Here is a 27,503-nt window from a genome sequence, read left to right as displayed (position 1 = left end):
AGGTTTCAGAGAATGACTCAAAGAGCCTATTAATTTGCTTTTCAGATTTTGTAGGTTTAAAAAAGAAATGTCTAGCAAATCCTACAATCCTTCTACCGAGCCCTGCTGGTTGTGTTCCTCTCAGAGGCAAGTCTTTCTGTTCCTCTCCCCGGCTGGAAACCCACCACCTTCTCCATCTTAATTTAGATTTTACTTCTGACAGAGCAACATGAGATGCACCACAGTTTCCTCAAGGGGCTGCACGCTGGTCCCCATGAACAGCAGCAGAGAGTGAAATCTCCAGCAAGAGTGCAGGACGAGCTCTATGCAGTGTCAGATGGAAGTGTGCTCCCTCCCTTGCACAGACCCCTTGGGTTTCTCAATTTCCTTTGTTCAAGCTCAGGACCAGCACAGCCTTATTTTAGCTCAGGCTCCCCTGTCAAATCTAGACTAAGCAAACACAGAGGGTTCATCCAGTTTTGAAATGAACTTAATTGTACTTTAGAGATAGAAGAGGGGCAAAAAAACCCGAACCCGTGAACCTCTGAAAAACGCTGATTAAATATAACTTGGTCCATAATGATTTGTTGCCATCTCTTGACAAAGCACATCTGGTACTGCACCTTCCATTGAATTTCATTCCTATTGTAGCTGAACTTGGGGGAAGTGACAGGGGAAGGATACTAATATATCTTGGGGCTGAGAGAGAGCTGTTTTTCAAGTGAGACAGAAGCAATGAGTGTTTTGAACACCTCATACTTCAGTGAAATCCAATTTTCTGTCACAGGTTTCACACTGAAGCAAGAATGCACTTGGAAGTCAGAGTCTGGGATGCTAAGTGGCATCTATAAACTGCATAGGAGATGAATGCTTTCTGTGCCTTTGTTGCTTGCAGATGTACCCTTTGGTCTGCAGCAGAAACGAGCATTAGCCGTTGGTGCAAGGCTTTGTGCTCAGAGGGCTTTGCAGAGAATCCAAATTGCAGCTTACAGCTCCCTGCAAAGGCTGAAGAAAACATCCATGAATTCCCATGCTCAAGCAGCTCAGGAATAATGCATACCTTCAAACATTTTGAGAAGATAGGGCATCTCTGCAGAGACAACAGCTCATGAAGGCAGGCTCAACCTTCTGCTGATATAAGCTCTGGCCAGCAAATTTCTGCATTTAACCCTTGGAGAGTGCCCCCCATGTCACATCTGCTTGCGAGCTCCAGTTGACCCTGAGGGAGACAGGCATGGGTGAGAGCCAAGGGGTGGATGGGGGGAGCCCACATTGATGGGTTACAAACTTGGATTGTTTGGGATGGGACAGCAGCCTGCAATCTTTTGACCAGATTTGTCCTGGCAAAGAACATGGTAATAACAGCCCTCTTAAAAGGATAAAGGCAAATCCCAGCACTGAGGTTGGTGGGATCTCTGAATTCTTTGCAGCTTAATCACAGCAAAGCGATCAACCATAAGGGTAGTTCCTAAGGGGTATGTGACAAACATGCTGGCCTTGCAATACAACAAACCTACAGCTATTTATTATTTCCTGGCTGTTCTACAGATGTGAGACCACAGTGGCAGCAGCAAGATGCTGCCACCCAGGCTTCTCAAATCCGACACCCTGAAAGCATTAGTGGAAGGACTCCCATTGCCCTCCCATTGAGGGCAGTTCCTTAAGGCAGAGGTCTCTGCTTCTTGGACCAAAATATTTCATTAGCTTCAGCTGAATTAGATATAGCTAAACCCTCGGATTTTGTCCAGAAGTAATATTCATTTTACCTCCTGCCCAATTCACCAATATAAACAAATTAGAGATAGACTTTAAGCATGTCATAAACCACTCCTGGCTAAAATGTATGCAGTCTTAATAGCACTGCATTTAGAATAAACTCCCAAGTGAGATAAACACGGTTAGAAAATAAGGCTTTTGCTCTCCTGGAAACAAAATATATTCTTTTGTCACTACTAAATAATAAGAACATTAGTAAAAAACATCAGGAAACATTTAATAGGCCATAAGCAGAGGGTTTACTAAAAAGAATACATAACAGCAAATTTTTTCTGTTTGGGGGAGAAGAACTTGGGAGGAGCCATGCCATGCCAGAGACCAGCGCATGGCCCTGGTTGTCACTTCTGCCTCCCCACCCCAGGAACAGGAACCACGTACAAGCACAAAAGCCTGTTTCTTAAAATAGGGTCAGTGACCTGAATGCAGGAGCTGCTGGAGCTTGAAGCTTTGTTTTATTAATCAGTTTTCATGCATTTAGTTGAGGATTAGCATAGGCTGCCAGCTTTATCAGCATTAATTTAGAGTACCTTGAGGTATTGAGGACAGAGCTGTCTGCTGCTCATATAATGTCAGCACATAACCCCCACTCCCCGCCTGCTAAGGATTAAGAAACCATTAGGCCAAAATGAACCCTTCAGATACGCACTGCTTGTTATGGCTTTGCAGTCACAGCGGAGGGGAAAGGAAAACACGGTGAAAGCAGCACTAGCAGGTTACTTTGCAGCCAGAGGACAGCCAGGGCTGCGGCAGCGGGGCTGAGCAGCAAGCCCTGTGCATGTATGCTGTTGTAGTCCTGTCCCCCCAAAACAAAACTGATGCCTCCACAAGAGAGCACAACCTCCTAACAGCACAGAGGCCCCCAAAGCTCGTTACCAGAAGCATCACACCTTTAAACAACAAGGCTAAAAAAAATAACTGGGAAAGATGAGAGATGTGTCCTTTAGGCTGTGGTACACAAGCTCACCAGGTGCCCGTGCAGCTCGTTCCTCCACAGCTTACTTTACCTACTTTCTGGCTAACCACCTCTTGCTAAAGCAAGTCCAGCAAACCTGAAGGGGCATTCACTCCCCTTCTGTCCCACTAGTACTTCTGAGGAATTTTTTGCCATGGCAAAGATTTCCATACTGTAGCAATCTGCATGGACCCTAGAAACCATCTCAGGGGCAGAAAGCACCATGGGACAGTTTGCCTACAGCCTGAAATAGTCAGCTGAAGCTATAACAACATAGCAATTAACACCTCCCTCGTTGAGCAATTAATGGTTCTCTATTTCAGAAGGACACCTGGGCCTAAATCTGCTAGAAGAGCTGAACATTTCCACTCATCACCTAAATCCAAGGAGGCCTGAATCGGCAACCAGCACCTGCATTTGCAAACATCTCCTCCAGCCTAAATCCAGGCAGCAGGTCAGATGTTAGCAAAAAGTCTGCAGGAAACCTCTGGCAGCATTTGAGCAGTTCAAATATCTGTGCAGTGTAACTACCTAGTCTCAATCTAAAGCACCTGTCTCCCCTTGGGCTTGTTGGATGTGCCAGAAATATTGTCAGGTGTCTTCAAGCAGAAGGGCTGGGAACTGCCATCAGAGCAGAGGGACAATTTGGGCTCTGGGGGTGACTGAGCACCCACAGAGGCCTCTTTCTGCCAGAGCACACGGCAGACCTTGAAGAGTGACTGTACTCTTGCATTTGTCTGTAGTACACTCGGCATTTCCTCTGGGATGCAATTATGAGATGAGAATGAATTAAATTCAGAGGTAGGTGCACCACCTGCGCAGTAACATTGATGCCCTACCATAAAATAAAAGACAAAAATCTCTAGAAAGGCGGGACGAGGAGTACATAATTAAAAAGTAGCTATGGTTTGTCAAAACCAGGTTTCTTTAGACCCGAGCCCTACTTCATCCAAGAGTCTTTTTGCCAACACTGAAGCAGGTAAAGAGCTACCTTGGGCCTGGCGCATTTCTCAGCTGAAAACCACAGTCCTACAGACACCAGAGTTTTATCTCATGCATCCACAGAGCTTGGGATCTCCCACAGCAGCTGCGTTCCCCACTGACCTCTACCAGAGACTACGGCCCTCCCAGAGCAGCAGCCTCCCACCATATCTGAGTTAAAACCAGCTGATCAATCTGCCCAGCAGCTGTTGCTGCTTTGGCTTCTTTGGGTGGAAAGAGGTTCAAGAGGACCTACCTGATCCCCTGCGCTGGGGGGGTCAGAGGTGGCAGTCATGGCCTGTGAGGGACAGCAGCCTCTTCAGCCGGCACCGCAGCAGCTGGAAAAAAACATAAGATAAAGCTGTGAACCAGGAGATATTTTCCCATGCTGGTGTACCTTCTTGGCTGGTCGTGCCCAGGGCCAGCACATCTGGGCTGCCTAGTTCTCAGGGACTTCTTATGAGAGGGTGCTGGGCATTGGTACTGCTTGTAGATTTTGGCACATCTGTCAGAGAAATGGCTTCTGGAGTCATGATTGTGACTTTGTACTGATCTTAGAAGTGAGGGAAGGCATCTACTGATTTACTGGTTAGGTCTAAGACAAAAGCTCCCTTGACATAATTGTTCATCACACCTGTGGAAAGAGTATGTTATGCAGTGTTGGTCAGACTGGTCCCTAGCAGGAGAGGACTGCTACCAACAGGAATGAACCAGCAGGTACTTAATGTGTTTATTAGTGTTTTGTACAGGCACATGGGATTGTAAACATCCGCCTTCATCAGTGCTTGAGCAACAGAAGTTGTGTTGCAGAAAGACACTGAAGTTCTTCAGGAGTAATTGTTGCAGAGGTATACACAGTACTAAAGTACAAGGGCTATCTCCAAACCCTCAGATCACATAAGGAAACTAGTTGTCCTGAAAAACAGCTGGCCAACAAACCAGGTACTTTATAGGGCTGGGACCCAAGTTAACGCAGCTTCTGAATTGCAGCTGGGTCCACTCTGTCTGGTTCAGGACATGGGCAGTGGCCTGTGCGCCTGCACTTAACAGTGTCATCATGCCCTGGGAGAGGCACCGTTGACTTAGAGCAGTGACAGTGCCCAGTGCTCAGCAGCAAATAAAGTCTTCTCAGGGATAAGCTTCCTATTAATTATTTCTTTTAAGTCCCATCTGGGGAGGCTGCCATGAAATCCAGCAAGAGATTAAGACGATTGCTCTCATGCCACCTTGTGTGATTCACCAGAGAGACAGGAGCACAGCAGTATGGAGAAGATAATTACTCTTTTGTGAGTATGTGCCTGGTTTCTGTTTGTTTAAGTGTCTGGTTCTCGGCCATTGTATTCAATCTTATTTTTAATGTCTTAAAACTTGTACAGCATGGAGAAGTTTGTACCTCAATAGGAGCTTTCATAATACAGTGAAATACAACCATAAATGGCAGAAGCACATGTTGCTCCCTGGCATTTACGTATAGTGCTCTTCTCTTGCCTCATTAATTTTGTAAGCATTCGGGTTTGCTAGAAAACAGTGTAATTTATACTAAATCAGTAAAGCAAGCAAGCTGAAATGCAAACATACTGAAACCACTCTTCCACATTGCATGTTGCTGTAGACAGAAGACTGGTTGCTTGAGGGAGGGAGAGCTGGAGAGGCTGCCGAGGCTGTGCTGTTTCACTGACAAACATCTCACTGGACACATACCAAGGAAAGTTGCGGGCAGGGACATGACTACAAAACGGGGGCTGCAGTGGTGACACAGGGATGCTGTGGGCAGAAGCACAGCCACCCGCAGTTTGAGATGCATGCTCACCCGTGGCTCCAGACGTTGAATAGCGGTGTGCAATACCCTGTCTCTGGTACGCTTTCTTCTTTCCGTATCCCCCCCCCCCAACGTGTTCAAGCAGTTCAAATCTGAGGAAAGAAAAAGGCCAGCCTGTTTTGCTTTGCGGGCTATATTCCTACGGGATGCTGCTCCTTAAAGAGCACAGCTGCATCGCTGTGAGGCAAACAAGCCCGCCCACCAGGGTTCAAGTTTGTTCTCTATGGGTGGCCAAAAATACACCCAAAAAACTCCCTAACCTCACAGATAAATTACCAACAGGCACGTAGCACTTCCACGCTCTCCACTTGCTTGTTCTGCATAAACACAAGAATTTTATTTTTCTTTCTCTTTGCCATATGCATTTTTAACCAGCTGCCTATCATTCCAGTTTTAGAAAATATTGCTTGGATAAAAAAGAGGGTGCAAAGAAACTTTGCTTTTTACTGCAGGACAAATACATTATCAGGTGTAATCCAGAGGCCTAGTCCCCTTGGTCCACCAAGAAGGACATTTCCAGTCTTTACAGATTTGTTTTCATATTTCCTTTGACCAAAGAGATCACTAAAATCAGTATGTATTGATAAAGTCCATTCAGCCCACTATCCACTATTCCCCTGGGAATGATAGTAATGACTACTAGGGAAGGACCTAAAGGAAATAAGAAAGACTATACCGATAAGTAATCCTACCTGTTCAGCTTCCTCATGTAGAGGTTGCTGTTCACGTTACTGTGTTTGCTTCTGATGGGCAGTCAACACAATATTGCTTCTGGGCAGGAAAAGTAGATTTTGGAAAGAAAAGTCTTCAGCATTATTGAACACAGACTCTTTTTTTTATTTTTTTTCCCCTCTCTTTTTTACAAACAGCTCAGCTAGCAGCGTGTTTAGCTTTCTTAGCTAGAGGACACAGGTGGGCTCCTCTGCACCACAGGTCAGAAGTGCTAGGTAGCGATGAGAGGCTCTGCAGAGAACTGATGGACATTGCAAGTCAGTTGGCTCTGCATTACTCTCTGAGAATTCCTAATTTCCCAATTTCTAAAAGCAGGAAGGGATAACAATGCCATAATTACCTTGAAAGGGCATAAAAAAGCTTAATGAAGTAATGTTTGTCAAGCACTGGAGGGTCCTCAGGTGTTGTGAGTGCTTTTGTGGCGTTACTCTATGCAGTGCTGGTCCTTCACAAAATTACAGAAACCAAGGGCAAAATTTAAAAGTGACTATTTCCACAGACCTCGAGTTCCCGACTTTGCAGGCTGCAGCCCAAAGGCACCCCCCAAGCCTGCTTGCTCGAGCCTGCTCTGAGGTAGTTAATATTTGCTAGGTGTTGAAATGCTCAGACACATTTCACCCTGAGGTATTTAGAGCCGCGATCTGTGGGGGCAAATGAAAGGGACGTACTAGGAAACACATTAGAGTTCTTCCTGTGATCTTGTGGTTCTCTCCCTTAACATTTTTGCACAGCTTCAAGCCAATGATTAACTTTCCATTAGCAAAATAAGGGCTATAAACGACTGGGGGAACTTGCTGGGCGTGCTCTTGAAGTAGCGGTTCGGGCTGAGCTGGCTCCTGCACCGCTCTGGCGCTGATGCATAGTGGGAGCGCGGAGGCTATAAAGCGTGCTATTACTGCAGTTAAAAGCCAGGCAAAACTTTAGCTCGAGGGAGCACAAAGACTGGGCTTTTTTTTTTTTTTTCCTCCGCAGTAACCGATCAACCAGATTAGGCAAGGCTGGAGTCAGCTGCCTGTGCGGCAGGCTGGCTGCCCACAGGGTACGAGCCGGCAGCCCGGCGGCAGTCTGCCTCCCCGAGGTGCAAGGAGCTCAGATGACATCCCACAGAGTCCCTCAAGCCAAGCAAGAACAAGGACCCTCAGGTGGAAGAGGAGGGAGTTTTGCAAAACCACCTCCCCAACCCAACAAAGAAAACCCCCAAAATAAAACAAACCAAAAAAACCCAACCGGGAAGATAAGAGCTACGGAGGGTCCTGAGATGGTGGTGGCTGTGGCTGACCACCATGGGTGGGAGCAGGGGGATGGTGGGGCATCCAACCAATGCTCTGGCGTGGCAGGGAGGGGGATGGTGCAAGTCGACGGCGCGCAGAGAGCGACCGCGTGGTTTGCACCCACTGCTGATGCTGACTGTGGTGGTCTTGGCAGCCTCTGGGATGGTGAGCAACGTGGAGGGATGACACAGGCGGTGCGTCACCCATGTGCCGTGGTTTGGTGACCAACCCATCTCAGCTTTCAGCAGCTGCTAAAAATACGGGGAGCAGCGGTATGTACGGTAAAGCTCAGTGTTTTTCCACTTGTGTTCAGCCACACTGTTGCTCAGCTTCTGCGTTAGGGCCCTGGATACAACGGGTGGCACTTAAATAAAATTGCTCACAGGAGCAAATGCTAGTAGGTGAGGATAAGGATGGCAGAATCAGGTTCTTAACGATCTTGATAGAGACTGTAAGCAGCCTGAAGAGAAGCCTAATTCAGATGCCTCGGTATGCAGCCTTTTTTATTACACCCACAAACCACCCACAACCTCCAAATTGCTATTCTTTAGAAACACCCTGCAGCATTTTCTGGTTTCCAATATAGAGCAGTGCTGTAGGCTTAGCTGCTGGATTTGTGCATGCACATGCAAAAATAACTAATGGAGAGCTTGATCAGACAGCAGGATCTTTTCTCAAATGACACATTTTAGTATTAAAGGAAATGTATTCTGTTAGCCTGCTAGCATGGAATAATGAAACTGTAGCCTTTCCTTCCCAGCTTTTTTCCCTTCCTCTCCTTTGAGTCTTGCAAAGCAGAAATGATCCCTGGCTTGTAGGCTGCAGCAACCCACAGGAGCTTTGAGAATAGTGTCAGAAACCCACAAACCCATGCCATTAATTGGGGACTGGATCGCTGGTGACACTTTAGAGAGCCAGGCTGTCATTTCAAAGCAGCAAGGTACTCTGCAGGTGCCAAAGCCTGACATTTCATAGCAGAGGGAGGAGGGTCCTGTACCGCTGAGAAATGTTAGTTCGGCAGCTTTGTCAAGCAGACCACTGTCTGGTAGATCAAATCCCTCTTCCTGCAGGTCTGTGCCTGTAATCTCTGTCCCTCCGCACCTCCGAGGAGACACACGGCTGTCGCAAGGAGTGACGAATGCGCCGCTTCCATGTTTTCCTTGTAAGACGTGCATGCTGTTATTCAAATCCCCGGCTTGGCACTGCTGCCCGTATTGTCCAGTTGCTGTAACTCTGAAATGAGAAGACTAGAGGAAAACAAGATGAGGCTGATATTTAGGCCGCCCGTGAATTTCTGTTTTGCTTCTTGGGCAACTGGGCTTTTGTTTTAATTGCAATCTCAATTTAAGGCACAGGAGGGAAGAAGATTGAGGGGAAAAAAAACCAAACTAGTTTTCTTCCCTTTTTCACTATTGGGTCTGGTTTAAGAACAAAATCTTCCCAGAGAGCTCCTGTAATCATAAATAAATCTAAAAGGAAAAAGAAAAGAAAAGCCCTGCTTCTACTAACAGCTCCTGGCTTTTAAACACACTTTAAAAATATTTCAGTGTTCTTATCTTCCTATTCATTTCAGATCTCCGTATTACCCGTTGTAACCACAATCCGCACACAGACCTGTAATGCCTTTTACTCCAGAAGCTGCAAAGCGTTAAAGCCTCCAAAGATATCAGAGGTAGGGAAGTATTGCTGGTCCTTTTTCCAGGCAAAGGAACACCTCCCGCCAGCCTTGACCTCTCTCTCCCAGCGCTGCATTCTTCAGTGGTCAGTATTTGCGGGAAATCATGTTCTCTCCTGTACTCCCCCCATCCAGAGTTGTCATGGCAAGCCATCGACACTGGCCTCCCAATCCATCTGTAAGGCCATGTGCCACAACAAGACCTCCTCAGTGTGATGCACACCCATCTCCAACACATGAACCATCACATTTAGCCTTGCCTACCGCTGCTTTCTGCTGGCTGGTGCGCCCCAAGGAATGCCTGCCATTATATCTTAAATAGCAACCACTCCTTTTCTGCAATACCCTGGTGCTGTAAATCACAGGGCAGCCAGCTGCCCCACGGTTTATCTGCTGTCTTTGCTCTGGGTAGATTAGATTATTCTGTGGGCAAAAGTGCGGTTCAGTGACTGGGAATTCGCTTATGCTCTTATGTTAGAAATTACTTTAGAGTTGTAACTCCACATTTATTAGCCTTCCCAGCAAAGGAAACTGCTGGCATGAAATGCAGCTTGTACTCTATAATACAAACTCATCAAAACAAGAGCACAAGAAGCTCCTCAGCTTAAGCTACCTCTCAAATAAAGCTCCCTCCAAGGCTGCCCCTAGACTGCCTCCTCCTTTCTTCCCAGCTCTTCTCCAACAAGAGCCACCCCTGCCAGCCCTGCAGCAGGAGAAAATCCCTGCCATCCTCTCACGGAGAGTTTTCCCAGTGCAACTCACTCCTACATGTATAATTCGGTTTCTTGCCTTGCTAATGATTCCATAAGCTATCTCAGAGGCCAGCCACAAGAAGCTGATGTCTCTGCAAACTGAGAATTGTTTGAAGCTTGCAGAAAGGTACTGTGCTCTCCTAGCAACCAAAGTTGTAAAATAATGTAATCATATCCAAAACAATGCGATAAAAGATTATATGATGCTTGTATCAGGTTGTTATGGCAACTCAAATAAGCTTAAATGCATGTATCCAGCATTTCAAACAAATAACCCAATTGTATGCGAAGTTACATTTCTAATTAATCCCATTCAGTTTACCGTCATCTCCATTCATTCATGCTACTACAGGGCTGTTGTTAGGTCTTAGTTTCATGGCCTTTACCCTGCTCCTGCCTGACCTCGTTTCTATTTTGTTTTCATCTTTCTTTTCTTTGACCCTGCTGATGTAAAACTGTTATTTCATCCCTGCATGTTTGAGTCAATAGGGATTTGCATTTCAATGCATCATCTGTAACCTGGTCTTATTTCATTTTCCTTTCTAAACAACTTTGTTGCTCTGGGAAATGTTGTTCTAAGGTGGTAGGATTTATTTAACTCCTTCCCCCTCCACGTATTTGATGAATAACCAAAACAGCACTCCCAAGAGATGGAAATACCTGACCAAAGCCTAAGCAAGGATGACCCATCAGCTCAGCCATGCTGGCAGCAGCCAGGAAAAGAAAGCCACCCCAGAGAGGGCACACTGCGGGCAGATGCTGCAGACTCATCCACACTGGCTGAATCCAGCACCCTCTCACCGATTTCATCTTACACCTACCAAAATAGTGCCAATTTCTCAAGAAAATCAATTGCCTCGCTCCCAAACTCCCAATTCTTAGCACAAGACACACTTTTAAAAAACATTTTCCACGTCTTTTGAATCCTCCCTTTTGAGACTGAACAAAACTCTAATTTCCATAGAGTGCCATCCTGAAATCAGCCCATCTCCTGTAATAGTCCCAGTGGGCTTATGTGGGGAACTAATTGTTTTCTGGATCACGGTTTTATTCTCTGGTTCATTCCTGAGCTGTGATTTTTGAAGCGATTCAAAAAGATACAATATTTAAACTGATACCTCTGTTAAAATTCAGGGGTTTGTGCGCTTTCTAAATTCCCTCTTTCCCCCCTTCCCCATCCTTGCTGCATGTGGGGACGGTGACGATTGCCGGGGGCTCAGTCTAGCCCTGTGCCCGAGCTGCAGGTAAGAGGGTATAAACCACCCTGAAAAACCCAGCCTCCGCAGGCTGCCCCTGCCGAAGACGCCAAAGCAGCAAGGCAGGAGGCGGCTGTGCCGGCGAAAGAGGAGCAGCCCTTTCCCCACCTGGGACCCAATGCAGAGGAAGGTGGTTAATGGTCTTTTCCCTCCAGTTTTCCATTACCTGCCTCCGTGCTGATGGCACGACCTGCATCCCAGGTGCCTCCCCATGCACTTAGGGGTTTTTTTACCTGCTAACCACTCACCTGAAGCAGCACTAATGTGCCAGTGAAAGCTTTGCCACTTTCAATACCTCGAAGGGAGAAAAAAACCCCAAACCAAAACAGCAGTGAAGAGGGCAGAAAGAAGGGAATGGGGATGATGAATAACCTCAGCTGCCTCTGCAGAAGTATATCTGGAGCAGGAACAGAGAGGCACCAGCTGCCTGGCCACTGCTCTGCCTGCCCGGGAGGAGAGCCCAGCTATACAGCCCAGATGTAACCCACTACTCTGCGGGATGCCTCCGGCAGCACCCATTTTCCCCATCTGGTGAAATATTTGGGGCAAACACTGTGCACTTCATGGGACAGGTCCAGGCTCTTCCCCACACAATTGTAGGATCAGCCCCAAACAAAGATAACCAAGCCCAGAAAGCGCTGCGTGGAAACCAGCCACAGCAATGGGCTAAGCCTAAAAGCATCAGAGCTGTTTGCTGTGTAAGCCTAACACACTGCCTAGTTTTAGCCCTTCAGGTATGTTTATTTCTAGGCTGCAGAAAATTCCCCAGAGGGCATATGCAAAATGATGGGGGGAAAAAGCCTTATGAAAATGTCATTTATCCAGCTTTTATTTCTTCTTTTTTTGCATGATGATGAAAATAAGAGTGGTAACATCCTTTCTTTGAAGATACGAGTAGCTCTTTGCATGCACTAAAAATGCTTTTGTGAAAGAGTTAGTACTATAGGGTTTTTAAAATAGTACGCTCTATCACCAAATTACTGGTGATAGCAGTAGCAGCATGCTTAATATTCCTAAAGTTTTCCCCTAACCTTCCAGCTTCCAGCACAACTTGGGGACTAGAAAAATTGGTTTAATTTGTCTCTGATACTCTACTAAGACCCAGGGAAATGCCTGACAGAGCGATGTTGTGTACATCATATGTTTCACACCAACTGTATCATCCTTCTGCACTTAAAATCTCTACCAATTAACCCTGGGCTGCAATATCTTTCCTCCATCTGAGTATGATGTGAAGAACCATCCCACTAGGTTCAATGGGAGCAGCCAATACATGATGGTAACATTGAAAGACATAAAGTATATCACAAGGTAGGCATTGCATCACACGGGTACATGTTTTGAAACCAAAGACCAGGAGCTCTAATTCCCTGAACATGTGCTGAATCCACAGTATGTGCAGCAGATGACGTTTGCTTATTTTACGTCTTGTTTGAGTGCCTCTAAACAGGACATACGGTAGCCAGAGGATTATGCTATTTTATCTGGCCTCATCATGCTCCCTCAAAACCAATTACTTTTGTGGATTACATAAAACATGTAATTTCTTCATAAAATTAAAAGTAGTCACTGGGAGGCCAACATTTCCTTTTACCCTTCTGTCGCTCCCACTCCTGTTTCTGTTTTTACAAAGTCACCTTTAACTGATTTCCCTCCCATCCCACTGAAGTCCCTAGAAATTAAACATACTCCTATACATTTTACTCAGCATACCCAGAAACTTTGCTTTCTCATTGCCATAGGGTGCAGAGATCACTGGTAGTCAACCATTGCATTTTTCAACTGGGGATGGGGAAAGTGACAATACTAGATATTGCAATGCTCCTCACTGAGTCCCGTCTCACTTTGATGGGGCCATCACATGAACTGGCTGGAGGGGCTCAGCTGTGGGTGAAGGAAGGAGATTTGTGATCCTGAGAGGTCATGGAAGAAGTCAGCATCCCTATGGGCTGGTGAGCAGAGAGATAAAAGGGGATCTGAGCATCCCAGAGGGAAGAGGTCTGGAGTCAGCTCTGCAGAGTGGCTGGCACGGCCTGTGAAATTCACCTGGAAATTAAGAGTGCTGGAGCCTCCTTGAAATTAAGCCTCTTGGTGTCTCCCACCAGACATCCGGAAATGCAGATCTTTAATTTAGGAGATGCTTCGGAAATGCAACATAGAGGATGGCAGAGAAGTTTGCGTGTCGGAGAAGGTTGTGGGCTTTGGGGGAAGGAAAAGACTTTCAGAGTAAGCGATACAGCACTCGGAAGATAGAGATTTGGAGAGAGAGGTCGGCGAGACCAGCTGAACTGGGAGACCAGGGCAACACGGATTTGTGAGCCATGAAATCAGCGACAGGAGATGAAGCACCCAGAGCAAATGAAGCTTCCCAGAGGAGGGGCAGTGCAGTTCTCAGGAAGTATTTTTCCACTGATCTCTTACCCAGCCTCTCTCTCTCACACTTCTACTACAGAAAGGCTTGAAGAATTTTACGATAGGATAAAGTAAATTAAAAAGTAGTCTTTAATGAAATATAAGGACAAAGACTTTGCATGCATAATTATGCTCTTGAGAGAATCAATCTTTGGATTTGCTAGAAAGACCCATTAGTATGCATAAAGCAGTTTTCTAAGAGGAAAGAAAAATCAAATTCCACGTTAGGAGAGAGAACTCATGGGTTTTTTAATTTTTACTTTTGCCACTTTCAGACAAAATTTCAAGTTCATGTTTATTAGGAATTTGACTAAAAGGGGATACCTGCATGTGAGTTTAATCTTTTGATAGGTCTGGTTTGCTGCCAAGAAAAATACCAAAACCAGCCTATAATTTTATTTTCTCATATATAAACACTAAAGTGAAAAAAAGGAAAAATATCTGTTACCTTTGCCTCCTTAGAGCTCTCAAACTTCATTTGAAAGTCCAAAATCTCTGAGCCCTTAATAATAATAATGGTGGCGATATGTAAAGGGTTGGAGAAGTTTCATACAAAACCATCTCGTGCTAGTTGCTGATCCCTTTGAGGCTCTTTGCGTGGCTTCATCAGAGTGGCTTATGCCAGCAGTACAAGAGTGGATCATTTATAAAGCTTGTATAGATGATGTATTCAGAAAGTGTTTTGTGTTCTGGTTGATAAACGTTGATTGTATGCAAAATGGCATACAGCAACTCATCATACATCTTCCTTGCAAGGTAGTTATAGCCATTCAGGTAGGAAGACCGTTTATCTGGATATTTCTAAGCTACTCTTACAAACATTTTAAGCACTTTATTTAAGAAATGAGCAAGGTACTATTTGTCCAATTGTTATAAAGATTAATAAAAGATGCAAATCTAGTCATCTGCATGAAGAAAATGGGAAGCTAGGAAAGGCTGTTTCTAATCCAAATCCCCGTGCCAACTCCCTGTGCAGCAGCGAGGAAATTATTTTCTCTGTTCTCAGCCCCAGTTTTCCCCCTCAAGTGCTAATGCTAATTATACCTGCTTCACTGAGGTTTTGTAACAAACAGCCTGCGTGTGAAAACTACTTTGATGCAAGCAAGCGCCAAGTTTTAGTAATAAACATATGGTGAATGACATTTCGTCTGGATTTATGCAGTAGAAGAGTTTATTTAAATCAGATTTGGAAACCGATAGCGAGTCAGAGAAACACTGCGCTGTTTCTCAATCAATAAATAAATACTTGCTTGTACCCCTTGCTCTAAATACCCAAAAGCCTGGCTCTGCTCCAGGTGTTAGGCAGACGGCATGCTCAGATTTTTTGCCCTTAGCTTCAGTTTTTCGAGCTCATCGTCCTCCCTGCCTATGCATGGGTTTAAGGGGAGAGGGGGCAGGCGGGAAAGTGGTGGGACCATCCAGGGCAGCGTTCCAGCACCCGTGACCCAGGGGAACACCCTCGCACAGGGAGCATTTTATAGGCAAAGAGCACCTAGAGAGGAAGATGGACTGAATCTAGATCCAGCCATCCCTAAAACTAGGCAGAGACAGAAATATGGTTTTTTAACTTTTTCCAGTAGCCAGGCTACTCTGGCCAGAAACCCTCTGAAATAACATCATACCTGGTATCTGTAATCCAGAATTTCAAAATACTATATGGATTACGTTAGTGCACTTCAAGACTCTATCTTAAAAGGCAGTCACTGACTTGGTCAATTTACAGACTTAAATTATTTACTAATGCCTATTCATCAAAGTAGTAGAAGGAGGAGGAAAGGAGATTAAATCCTGACACAGACATAACTCTGCATTGACCCTGTGCAAAATGGTAAGTGCACGGAGGTTTTCAGCAGTGCCAAGAGCTCAGCCCCCAAATGCTTTGTTTTAATTGCAAACCTCCAAAGCGGCGAACCAGTTTTCTTTCGTTCTTTGCTCTGGAAACTGATTTTTCATTTTGAAATTATTTGAGCCAGGCTGACTTTGTGGCTGAGATCTCAGCCCTGCGAGGACCCAGTTGCCTCTCATGAGACCAGGAGCCCCCTGCTCTGTGCGCACACCCTCCCGCAACTGCAAACCCTTGCAAACCTTTCCCTGACGGCTTTGCAGGCCCACTAGAAACACTCAGCAGAAATTGCTTTCGTTCTTTTGTTAATATTTAATGTAAAATTTTAATCTTGAAAGAGAAGGACCTTTTGATTCAGAGGCAAAACTAAAATGATTTTCGTATTAAGGCTCTCAATTACTTCTTCCCAAATAAGTGTTTCCATATGGACAATTGTATGACAAGTGGGATAGAGCTGTTTCTGCTTCCTTCAGATGCAGCTGCTGACAATTTTCATAATACAGGATGGATTCCTTCACTTCAGCCCCAGATTAACTTTCCAAGATATGTGCATTTTATTTTCCCCCCAATCTTAAATTACCAACACCACAATCCCACTGGAGAAATGCGAAACCAAGGTTATAAAAATGTTTAATTTTCCTAATAGTTTTAATTACCATGTATTTTTAAAAACCTGTGATTTCTCACGTCACTGTGGGATAGCTGTTCAATTTTGAGTGGTGACAATGTATGTGGGTATGGAATTAAATTTAAATCTTTCATGGTTACTAACAGCTATCGTTAAGCTCTTCTAGCAAAGGGCCCTGTATCATCTCCAGTGGGAGACCTGCTCCTCCACTTCTTCTACCCCTTATTTTCTTCTCTGGCACCACACAAGAGAATGATGGCTAGGTGTAAGGCTTAGAGTAGCAAGTCGAGTAACCTGTTGTCTCTTCTGTCGGGGATGTCAGTCTCCTAGAGGAGCTGAGGCAGATCCCAGCACTAGACTGACTTCCCTCCTGACACAGCTAAGGCAGACCCAATACTACTTGTCACTGAACTCATTTTATTTTCTTATTCCCTTCACAAGCCTTTGCAATTTAGTGGGATGCTTTGTTTGCCAGCAGTGACAGCTGAACAGGTCTGTCCTCAGGATCCTCTGATGGCTGGCTTCCTCAATACGTGCAGTCTTGTTTTTCCTTCCTTTTCTCTAGCAAAATGGTAAAAAGTGACAGCAATACTCTGAATCCCTCCAGTAACACAAAACAACACTGGAGTTTATCTGTGTGGAGAAGATCACTGAAATTTCTGTTTCCATTTCAGGTTCCTGGCCAGTGCGTTGGGCATCTTCAGCATCTATGCTTGGAAACCACTTTAAGACCCTGAAGGATTTTCTCATATGTTAATTTTGTGATCAAGTCTGTGTTAAATGGCCACCAATTGTACTTACTTTTTACGATGTTGTCTGAAGGGACAGATGCCTCGAGATCTCGTAATCTCATAGCTTTGCCAGACTCAACATTGCTTATGAGAAATCCACAGGAGCTTCCACATCTTTTTGGGCACCCTTATGGATCTTCTGGTCCACAACACACTGTGTTATCCGCCACTCCTTGAAAAAAAAAAAAACAAAAACGAAAGAAAGACATCAACATTTTCAGCATTTCTTGCGGTTTGCTTTTACATATCCCTTATTTTATGTACTTTTGGGGATCAAAAGCCAGGTTGCTTAGTAGGTTCTTGCTGTTTCCCAGGCACTGCCTCGTCCCTTGGAGGGTACCTGTCCTCCCAGGCTTTCCCCTTTCACCACCCTGCACAAGATAGCCCTGAGGCTCTGGGGCCTCTCTTTCCATGGCTCGCTTTTCCTATCTCAAAATTTAAATGGCATCTCAGTGCCTGAACCTGACCAGTTCTTCTAGCTAGGCTCTGGAAACCACAGTCACACACACATCATCCTTGGACCTCTTTATCTGGCCGTGGGACTTCTCTTGATTAAAAGATTAGAGAGCCACATGGTGAACCTGGCCCTGTGGGCCTTTTTGATGTTCTTCTTCTGTGCCTCATTCTTCAGCCCTGCTATCTGTAGTTTGAGGCACACAGACACAAGAGGTGGCTTCATAGCGTTACTCAGGATGGGACATATCCTGGAGGACACTTCACCTATCAGGTAGAGAAGGGGAATCAAACCACCCGCAGCGTCCATCACAAAGGCCCTTCTCTGGGTTTCATGAGTCTCAGCCAAGAGCAGGTGGTTTAGGCAAGTTTTCGCTACCCAACGTGTCAAAATTTGAAACCCCCAGTGATTGCAGAAGGGACCTGAGAGTACCAAAGGTCTGGGCTGTAGAAGTAGAAGGATCTCCCTTAGGAAAAGTCACGCTAACAAAACAGCCTTGCTCCTTATCTACTGCAGCCTGAATGAGAACACCAAACAGCTTTCCTTTCATAAGCAGGACGATCACACTGCCGTGCCTCCTTTTTTGGTCTGGTCTTAACATTTATGAATGCACCCAAGCCTACAGGGGCAATTGGGATCATCCCAAAGCACAGAGCAGGCAGTCCCACCCACCGCGTACACCAGCATCCTAGCTCTTGGGCACACAGCTGAATAACCTTTCTATGCATAGAAGACTAACACGGAAAAATAAAAGCCAAAAAACAAGATAAGCAGCAAAATAACAGAATAAATTACTATGTAATATAAACACATCCATAAATTACAGGGATAATGCTTTCTAAATTATCACTTCATAGCTGATCTATTTCTGCATTAGAGACAATATTTTATAATCTATATGAATTGTGCTGCTTAACAGATGCTACCTTTTCTAATTCCCCATCAGAAAACTAAAATGCTGATCCAGATGACACAGCTGGTTAACATAAGTATTGTATTTGCAGATTTCCAAGAAAACTGTCAGGAGGAATTGAAAAAATGTTTGGTTTATTATTTATAAGAAACACTAGCTTTCCAATGCCAGCTAATTCACTTAAGATGCTATACCAATGCGCTAGGTTCAGCTGAGCAAGGGATTTCCAGTTTTGCACAATTATGGCTTTGGCAGCTAATACTGCTTGCAGCAGGGTTTTTTCCTTGGGTTGGTTTTTGGTTTTTGTTTTTTTGGTTTTTTTCATGCAAGTTAGCTAAATCCTTGAGTTTCTTCATACGCCCTGGAATATTAATCTGCAGGTTTCAAGGCAAATTTGTTTTCTTTTCAATCATATTAACTCTCTCTTGAACGCAAACCCAGGAATATTTAACTGCTTGGAAACGCCCAGATCACACTGCTGGATGTGCGTGTGGTCTGTCCTGCATGGTGAGACCTGTGGGACCAGATGATCACAGATAGGAGGATGAGGAAGAGAGAGAGGATCGGGGGAGGATGAAGGCAGCAGGAGAAGAGGTGTTGGGTTTGCAGTGCCTGTGATGGCATGGAAACCCTTCAAACCATATCCCATAGTGGCACAGCTGAAGCGAGGGCAACCTTGCCCGTGCTGCCAGGCAATGGGAAAAGAGGGAGCCTGGAAAGTGAGAAGTGACATTTTCTTGTGTTGAACACTGCAGAAGGGTCAGCCATGAGCACATTTTTAATACCTAATGGAAGACAAGTAATTAGTAACAACATTAATTATCATAAATATTGGTATTTTCAGCCCTCCAAGATTTTCCACTGTGGAAATGGTAACTGCTGGTGTCAAAGATTGGAGGGATTTCTGCTCTTTGCTCCTCCATCTCCAGCTGAAAAACCTAAGCACCGACTTTCATTTCTCTCCGCCAACACCTTTCTTCTCTGAAAAGACAAAGGCTGATGGAGAAGTAATGATCTAATACTTCCCAATGGACTTTCTTCTGAAGATTTAAAATAAAAAAAAACCCAAAAGAACAAGGAAATACCCTTAATTTTCAAATGCAGGCTGACTTTTTTTCTCTTCATATTTTATTCATTGCATGGCACTCAGAAGCTTCACTTTCAGCTTCACCTCGGGCTGTCTGGGTGGCGGCACATCTCCCGGTGGCACGGCCCCAGCGGCTGCAGGGAGGAGAGGCCGGCACAAGGAGAGATCGGAGATGGAGGCGCTGCTGTTATGAACCAAATGGGTGGACTGAAGGCAAAGGATTCCCCTTCCCATGCAGACGGGTGGGGAGGATGTCTTAGGGCTACAGGCTGGCAGACGTCACGGCTCCTCCGCGTTCCTGCAGGGAAATGCACCCAGGGAAAACTTTGAGACAGTTGATAGGAAACATTGGCTTCATGCACCTGCGTGCCCAGACATCCCTGGTGATCTCTAAAACAAGAGCAGGTATTTACATGAACTGTGGTCAGAACTTTGGGGATTAAATTAATCCCCGTGCAGACCAGTTTATACAGCCATTAGGAGGCATCAGGCCTCAGAGGGCACCAGAGGCAGCCAGGTACCAGCTCCCAGTCTGCCTCCGAAGCCAGTGTGGAGGCAGAAATGGAAAGGGGCACCACCAGCACAGCCCTAAGGTGCGCCGGCTCCCAAAGCTGCTGTGTGGCATAGCTTTTCCACAGCTCCCTGCTAAAGAAATGGACTGCTTCCACAAGAGCTACCAGGCATGGGAGGGCTGGGGGGGTGGAAAAAGCTCCGTTAGCCCCAGAAACCTTGTGAAGGGCTGGCTGTGCTCCCCGACAGAGGGGCAGGGAGCAGACGCTGTCCCACAGAAAGCACCTCAGGAGCGCACGTTCTCCCCTCATCCACCAGCCACTTGGGCCGACGTGACCTCGTGCGCGAGTGCTGCGAGCAGTCGCCGGGGCTCCGTCTCACCAGAGGTTGGATGAAATTAATTAAACCTTAGGTATTTCTCTGGTTACTACATTAGGCCACCGCCAGCCAAAGGGAGGAGCCAGGAGAAGCAAGCGCGGCATGACGGGAGCCAGGGAGCCAAAAAACCCTGCATAAATTTTCGCGGCAATTAACTCTGTCTGGGAAAGGCCGCAGCAGTGCGGCTGCGGGCGTCCTAACGAAGCACTGCTTTCTTATTAATAATTCACAGATTTCACCAGTGTGAGGTCTAGCTGTTCAACAGCTAAATGAAATCAGCTCCCTCCTGGATGTCCCAGCCAGGGAGAGTGCGGGGGGGACCAGGGCTGCGGAGGGGCCCGGGGCAGAGCCGATGGGCAGACACACGGCTGGTCTACGTAGCGGGGAGACAGGGGAGCTTGCAGGAGGAGCACGTTAAGGACACATGCCTTCCCTGCCTCCAGGCATCTGTTCCTAATTCATCCCCCAAGAGGCTGCCCTGCTGCTGCAGGGTTTGCCGGGCCACCCGCCTCTGCCCGAAGAGCCACGTCGCAGAGCTTTGCTTCTATTTGAAACCATCTCCTGCCCTTCAGGCTGTCAAAAAAACCAAAACCAAGCAACCCCCCCCCCCCCCCCAAACCTCCAAAACCTGAAACAAAGCAAAAAAACCCACACCCAACGCACCAGGAGGAGAAAACCTGCTGGCAGCTGGCCACTGCGCAACTGCTTTGAACCATGCCAGGGCAATGGGCTCAAGGAGAGCACGCAGAGCTCAGCCAGCCAAATTTGCAAGCCAGAGCATTAAGCAGGGGAAACACCCGTGGCCCTGTTTTGTGTATCGTTTGCTTGATTTTTCGTTGGGCTGAGGCAGCCTACTGCAGGACCTTGAGCCAGAAAGAAAAGTGAATAAAACCAGTCACAGACGACTTGCTGCAGGGAGCCTAAACTAACTGAAATGGTGGATCGGATAAGAGGCCAGAAAGCTTTATTAATTAATTGACTGGCAGCAGGAACCACATCAGGCAGCACCAGCCCCTGCCTGTATCCGCTGCCAGCTCCCTCCTGCTGGCCACACCGGCCAAGGACGCGTGGGGAGGAGGGAAAAGGAGCGTCCTCTCAGCGCACGTGTCCGCCGCTGCTTCCCCGCTCCTCATGCTCCCGTTAGCAAGGCCTACGTCCCCCACCCAGGGGCAACCCAGGTGCCTTCATATTTGTTTTTAATGAAGGATATGACTGTACAGTCCATCAGCACGTGAATGCAAAGAGAGCCTGGAAGTTCAAAAACGGGCTTTTATGATATGGTCATCATAAAAACAAACATCTCCGCCGGTGCATGCTCTGTGCACCGCACCGTGCTTCCCCAGGCATCGCGGCAGCAGCTGCCTGTCCTGCCGTGCAGCCAGCACCAGCCCCGAAAAACTCCTTTTGCCCCCATGGGGTTGGGGTGGACACACCATCACAACCATGCAGACATCCCCCTAAAAGCACAGCAGCAAGACCCCCAATGCTGGCAGATTTTGGGTCGTCGCAGCGGTGTGAATGGTGCAGAGCAAGCGCTGCCACCAGCCAAACCCTGAGCCAGCCAGGCTTCGACAAATCACTACCAATAACTTGCAAACTCCCTAGAAACACACTGGTGGGCTTTGCAAAGAGTGGGACCCAGATTTACAGTGAAGACGGGCCTTTTCATTTATTGATTTATTTGTCTTCACCTCCCTCCCCAGTTCTGTGTCCAAACAGTCCTGGGTTGTAATTAGCAGTGCGCTGCTTTCCCACCACTTAGAAAAGTGCAGAGGAAACCAGAACACAGTGGGCAGGGAAACACAAGCAGGATTACATACCAACATAAATCATTCCGAGGGTGTAGGACCAGGAACAATTTTATTTTTCACATTTCACTCAGTATTTAAAACGCACAGCCACCTCCAAGCTCCAAAAGACACCTCATCTCCTCCATTGTGAAATAGAAACCAGGGTGATGTGTGATTCCCATCCTCCAGCCTCCCTCCCTCCCACCAAGTTCCTCCCTGCCCCCTTGGATGCCACCAGCTACAGCTCAGCCCTGGCCCCACATGCCCCATGCTTGGCCGTGTGCCTCAGATCAACCTGGAGACCAGACCCAGCACAGAAGCTGGTGGTCCTGCACGGGGCACCTGCCAACGGAGGATGTCTCCAATGGCCTTATACCACCTGAATAATTCCTGTTGCCGGCCTTTCTCTCCCCCCTCCCCCCCCCCCCGTGATTTTTCATCTGCAAAATTGGTGTGCCTGGCTCCTCTTTCCTCTCCCCGCTTTTCCAGAGAGCAGCTGCCCATTGCCGGGCTGCCCCAGAGTCTTCCTTCCTCCCTCTCTTCCTTTGCTTCTAGGTTTGTTATGTATTAGCTGCAATGGCTTCTGGAAGTTTTGCAGCATTGTATTTCTTGTCCCTTGCCCTTTTTTCCTCCCCATGCCTCATACCTCAAATATAAGCTGTTTGTCCTTTTTCAGGAAATCTGATATTAGGAAGGTTTCGGCTGCTCCAAGAGGCCGGGAAGCTCTGGGAGGCAGGTTGGGCAGGAGCTGTGACCTCTGCCGTATTCCCTTCTCTTCCTCCTCCTGCTGTGAGACCTCTCACCCTCTCCCTCTGCGCTCCAGCTCCATCTCATCCCACGGGCACCTCCCACAGCTTGCAGAGACACGCGTGTGGCTCCCATTGAGCTGCCTCGCCGGGTCCAAAACCTGAAGGGACCTTTTTGTCGGTGGGGGTTGGACCCTGATATCCTGCCCCATGCTACGGGGAACCTCACGCTGAAGTCGGTTGGCAGGGGTGGGGGGAGCCCAGAAGCTGCATGCACGGAGGAGGGGGGGTCTCACCAACCAGTCCAGAATGATGTTTTTCTATCTTTATGATTTATAGCACTGGGAACAAAAGGTGCCAGTTATTTTCCTAATTCTCTCTGAGACCAAAGTCTCTTTGGGACTGCTGGAGTGGACCAACGGGGCAGAGCGGGTGCGTGGTCCTCATGTGGCTCTCCCCGGCGTGGCACGGCTGGGACCGGAGCCAGGAAAGCCCAGGCTGCTGCAGGGACCTGGGGGCACCACGGCCTCACATCCTACTGCTCCAACACCCCCCAGCTCAGCGTGGAGGCCGTGCGGATGGGCAGGCGGCACAGAAGAGCTCTCACCTCCTGCAAGCAAACGCCACCCCCGTGCTCGGGAGGGACAAGCATCACGGGGACCGTGGGGTGGCCAGCGTGGGACCCTCCCGTCTCTCCTCAGCGGGATGCTACCTCACACAGACTGATGGACACATGCACAGCAACTGCTGCGACTTCGCACGCATCGCTGCATTTCGCACCACAGCTCTCACTGACAGGTGCAGGCAAAGGTCTGGCAAACACAGGTTTCCTTAGCCTGTAATACTCCCATGCCTGACTCTTATTAGATTCCTACGCTAAACCCAGGAGGGTGTCTGGGGCTCTTGCATGTAATTACAAGGCTGATAATTCTATCAGGTGTAATCTCAGCCTACCTCTGTTCAGCCACACACAGATAAGCATTGGAACAGCCACATCGCTTTAAGGGAGAAGGAATCCAGCCACATCAAGTAGTGAAAACGCTGCAAATCCCACCCAACACTTGTAAGATAAATACAGTCCAGCCTCTTAGCAGCTGCAGCGCAGGGTCCCAGAGCCAGACTGCACATCCTGGGGAGCACCTGGGGCGCTGGGGAAGGCAAAAATCAGAAACCTGTAATTAAGCCCACCACCGGTTCAGGCTGTTCACCCACCAGGGCAAACGCTTTCTCTTCTGGTGAGCCCCAACGGCAGGTTTCTAGTGTCGGCAGGGACCCTGCGTGCACCTCAGCAGTTAACGCCCATGCGATTTTGGGCATCACAGGCTGTATTTAGAAAGCCCCACTGTCACCATGGCAACAGATTTCGCTTACACATAGCGATGCACAGGCACCTGTGCTCCAAACCTGCGCATGGAGAAAAGTGGCGACGCTGTGAGCTCCTCACCGTGGGGTTGCGTCGCTGCTCGCCAATAGTTCACCCTTTCTGGATATTTTTGCTGGACATTTGAACGAACCACCTGGCATGGAAATGGAGGAGAAGAAAGGAATTCCCATTCTCTCTTTCTTCCTAGGAGGCGCAGTTCAGTTCAGAGAAGGTGTCCGTGGAGACCCGCTGGAAGGATGTACCTTGCAAGACTCCGTCACTCTGAGCTGCACTCTGCGAAACTGCAGCTTTCCAGGAGGGAAAGGGGAGAGGGCTGTGGGAGGCGGCAGGCAGCCGTGCAGCCACAACCCACCCCGCACATCGCTAGGGATGGCAGCAGATTTTGAAGAGGACGAGGTCCTCACCGATGGCCTGGGAGGCTGGGGCATCAGCAGGAGATTTTTGAATTTAAAGCACGGCTTATATCGCTTAAACAAATTATTCCGTGTGTCGTCCATCACTCCTGACTGCCAGTGCCACACTGTGTAACATGAAGTAGCTTTACAGGATGGAAAGAGAGGTCACACGTATTTCATGCTGGGCTTTTTCCCCTTGTTTTCTTTGCATTGAGGAGGACTCGTGTCCTGCCAGGGAGCCCGCGGGAAAGGAGGGAAGGCAGGAGAGCTCCCTAGGGAAGCGACGAGGCGTGCTGCTGTCTTAAGGAAGGGGCCATGTCCAACAGCAACACTCAGCTTCCCACCAAGCTTTTCATCTGTAATTTTGAAGCCATCATGTCCCACAGTCCCTGGCAGCCGTTACAGGTGTATCTGCTGCAATCCACTGATGGAGCAGCAGCTTGCCCATAACTGGGCAAGCCCACCCCACAAGAGCCGTGCCAAAGGGTTTAATACCCGAGCCAATTATAAAACCCCAGGGTTTTATTCTAACAACATACAAATGCTCACACGAGCATAACTTAATTTAATTTTCAGTGCTCCGCAGAATATATTTTTCATTGCACCTCAGCTGCTGCCCAGAGAGAAATGATGTGTTTAGTCTTTTGACAATTTTGCTAAAGCTTCGTTCCCAGCTGATCTCTTTCAAACGATCTGTATTTCAGGGATTTTTATCCTTAATTAATCTTGGCGATAATAAGAAAAAAAATAAAATGGAGTTTTGGAAAAAATGTATTTTCTGCAATTAAAATCATACTTTCTCCCATTCCTCTCTCATGTCCCTCCACTCCCCCAGCCTTGGCCTTTCCCTGCCCTTGCAAACAGGCAATACCCCAGACCTCTCTAGTATATGTGATACCGCAGGAGACTGGAAATATTTCTGAGCCAGGAAATAATGACAGTTATTCCATTAGATACAAAGGTTCTCCTCCACAATCTTCACTAAAGAAGCATTACACAGTTAATAATATTACCTAAAACTCCCTACCAGCTCTAAATGGCCCAGATATCCTTTTGTCCTGTTGCTCCAGGCTGTATCGCTCTCTTCTCCTAAGAATGCTTTGGCAAAGCATGCCGAACTGCATAGGATATATTCACCATAATAAACCTGCTCTTGTCATCCTAATGTAAATCCCAGCAACTGACCAGGCAGCCCTGCCGGACTCCCGCAGGTCCGGGTTTTCTGCAAATACATGCAGCATGCTCCGAGCAGGCGAGCCCCCAGCCTGGCTGCTGGCTTCAGCTCCTCCGTAGCGCATGCCCACCTATACAGAGTCATCCCTAGCCTATTGCTTCAGCTGAAGGAAGTGGGGTATTGGACAGGCAAGGCTGCCAGGCCAGGAACAGCAAGCAAAATAACAATAATGTTACCCAGACACGTGCTTTTCAGTCAAAAGGGCTGTTTGCTGGGCTGTGCTCTGGTTGCTGAGAAATTTTGGCTTAGTGAGCCCCAGCTACCCCTCCTGGCCCTGGTTCCTGCAGACACGGTGCCGTGGGGTTTGCACCCACTGGTGCCAGCAGCGGGGGCGGGCTGCAGCTGCTATCGGTGCTGGTGCTTGCGTTCCCCAGCTGAGACGTTTTTGCTGCTGGTTTTAAGCCATCACTGGGTCCCCTCTGTGCTTCAGCTTTCCCAGAGAGGGGGTAGAAAGTCCCTCTGTCCTTCTAGGAAAGGGCAGTGAGGAAACCCAGAGGAAGGGCCAGATTAGGCATGTGGACACAGGAAGGGGGGAAAAAAGCAGACATGGCAGCATCCCACTTTTGTATCTTGTCTCTTGATGCCTGTGGTATAACGAGGCAGGTCCAATCTAAAATGCTGAAAAAAGATCATATTCTCTCCCCCAAACACCCGTGCTAGTTAACATACATATCTATAGCTATGTATCTATCTCCTTGCAGGCAGAGCCTGGGCTGACGCTACATTCACACTGCTGATGAGGCCGTGAGGAGCTGGGAGAAGTTTCGACACACTAGATACAAAGGTTAAGTGGGGTTAACTGTGTTTAGAAACAGCAATAAAAGCACAACCCATAGGAAGAGGAAAAAGATAAAGTATTTCTACGGACAGTTTTACCTAAACCTTCATGCTCTAGGACTGGCACAGGAGCAAAGATGTCAAAGACCAGCCCAGCAAGAAATCCCAGGTGGTGCAGAGTAACTGTGCGCTCTATAACTACTGCGTGGATATCTTTATCTTAATGGCTATCTACATCTTAATAGAATAATTTACTGTAGATCCCATAGCACATATTTTCACTCATTATGGAAGACTGCCACAGAGGTATTCGTTCACAAGGCTCTTGAGTTTTGGAGAAGCCACATGATGGCTTAGATGGTTTAACAGAAAACACACCATTTAGGAGCCGCCAGCCCAGCCGCTCCGGGAACCGTGGCCGGGAAGCTGGGTTGAATCGGGACTGCGAACACAGATATCATTCCCCCCTTTCTGCTTCAAGAAGCTGAAGAGACGCATCCCCAGGGAGCCTGAGCTGGGCGCGCCTGCTTTTACACCCCTGTGGGAGGGCTGCCCAGCTCTCGCCCAGTGTTTCTGGCAGGGAGTGTTGCAGGCTCGTGCCCCAGCCCTTCCCGAGCACGGGAAACGAGCCTCATCCGTGGCACAGAAAGCCTGCTCTGTGGGCACAGCCGGGGCATTTTCCTCCAGCTTTGGGGCAGAAAGGGAGCGTTTAGCACTCAGGGTGGGCAGCCCCACCAGCATTGCTTCAGACGCTGTCCTCAGGTCCCTGCCCCAGTCCCTCCTCACCCATCACCCTAAGTCTTCGCCCTCCCAGAAGCCATTTGCTCTGACTCAGGGGCTGGACAGCATCTCCTTGCACGGGCTCTGACAGCTCAGTGCTGCTTCCCGGGCAGCTGAGCCCTCCCTAAGCCCCCCCCCCCGGCAGCAGCCGGGCTTTCTGGGGACAGGAATCCCTGCACCCTCCCCAA

At 47.6% G+C, this 27,503-nt stretch overlaps 1 long non-coding RNA gene across 1 annotated transcript; it reads right to left on the bottom strand.

The window, feature by feature from the left end:
* Positions 1–7,998: 7,998 nt before the first annotated feature.
* On the bottom strand, positions 7,999–17,274 carry LOC138685156 (uncharacterized). Its single transcript, XR_011324439.1, has 2 exons — positions 16,878–17,274; positions 7,999–8,757 (listed from the first exon to the last, which is right to left on the bottom strand). It is a non-coding gene; the product is annotated as an uncharacterized lncRNA (long non-coding RNA).
* Between the last annotated feature and the right edge of the window lie 10,229 nt (positions 17,275–27,503).

This window comes from Haliaeetus albicilla, chromosome 1, assembly GCF_947461875.1.
Source record: "Haliaeetus albicilla chromosome 1, bHalAlb1.1, whole genome shotgun sequence".
NCBI classification, from domain to species: Eukaryota; Metazoa; Chordata; class Aves; order Accipitriformes; family Accipitridae; genus Haliaeetus; species Haliaeetus albicilla.
The sequence above is the reverse complement of the archived record's forward strand: the minus strand, read 5'-3'. Positions and strand labels throughout refer to the sequence as shown.